Below are 1,182 nucleotides of genomic sequence, written 5' to 3'. Positions count from 1 at the left end.
GGCAGGCAGGCAGGCAGGCAGGGCAGGCAGGGCAGGCAGGCAGGCAGGCAGGCAGGCAGGCAGGCAGGCAGGCAGGCACAACTTCCGTACTCTTGCTTTCCTCGTGGCTGGAACAGGAGGACCTGGAGTGATCCACATGCTGGCTAATATCTTTGACAAATGACTTTCAAAACTATCCAGTCACCAAGTTTGCATCAACTCTTTGAATGTTTAGACATTAACATCAGCAGTGGCTGGTTCTGGTGGCTGCCACCTCTGAGTGAGCAAGCTGTGACAATGAGCAGGCCCATGGGGATTTAACACGGTTTTTCCTAGAACAGCAATGTCAAGCTTCCTTCTAGGCAAACAGGCTTACAGGGTTCCACAGAACAAGATTCCAGTGCAGTCATATCCGAGCAAGATAACTTCCAATGACTCCAATGTACAACCTGCCCGTTGCCAGAGTGTAGGACCTCCTGCCTATAAACATTACCCAGTTTAAAATGACTACTACACTCTTTGTTTTGTTCTCTGCATGTGTCTTCCCAACACTATAGTTACTACAGGAGAGTACGGTACACAGAGTACTATAGCTATTTCAAGTGTTTCAGAACAAAGCAGAATATTAATTAAATGCACTCTTTAAAGTAATTTTTAAATATAAGAAGCTCAGTTTGGGTCATGGATCTATACACACCTCTTAGTTCAGGCTAAATACACACCTTTAATAAACACGTTCTGAGTGTCTTTGGCGTCACACTTCATTGCTGGAGAAACACTAGTGAAGAGGGTGTCACTCTCAGATGAACGCCCAGGGAGCAGAGAAGACATGGGGATGGAGATGCCATGGCAGCTAAAGTAAGACAGTTGGAGAGAGCCCCACTCACAGACCCAGAGGCCAGAAGCTGAGAGGTTACCGCACAGTCATCTGAGAGCAGAGCGCGGGACGTGTAAGGAATCTCACACAGAGCTCCTAAAGCTTCAGGAGAAATCTCTGGCCTTTCTAGAGAAAAGTGTGCCTGGGCCAGTGTACTGGCTCGTTGTGTGTCAACTTGACACAGCTGGAGTTATCACAGAGAAAGGAGCTTGTGGGTGGTGCCATCTCTGGGCTGGTAGTCTTGGTTCTATAAGAGAGCAGGCTGAACAAGCCAGGGGAAGCAAGCCAGTAAAGAACATCCCTCCATGGCCTCTGCATCAGCTCCT

At 48.3% G+C, this 1,182-nt stretch overlaps 1 protein-coding gene across 1 annotated transcript in view; it reads right to left on the bottom strand.

Annotated features, from left to right (window-relative positions):
- The window catches only part of Map3k13 (mitogen-activated protein kinase kinase kinase 13), a 147,315-nt gene that overhangs the window by 121,427 nt on the left and 24,706 nt on the right, over positions 1-1,182 (bottom strand). The gene's annotated exons all lie outside the window — the stretch shown is intronic.

This window comes from Mus caroli, chromosome 16 (genome assembly GCF_900094665.2).
Source record: "Mus caroli chromosome 16, CAROLI_EIJ_v1.1, whole genome shotgun sequence".
In the NCBI taxonomy this organism is placed as follows: domain Eukaryota; kingdom Metazoa; phylum Chordata; class Mammalia; order Rodentia; family Muridae; genus Mus; species Mus caroli.
Note: the sequence above shows the minus strand (reverse complement) of the source record. Positions and strands in the feature narration are given on the sequence as shown.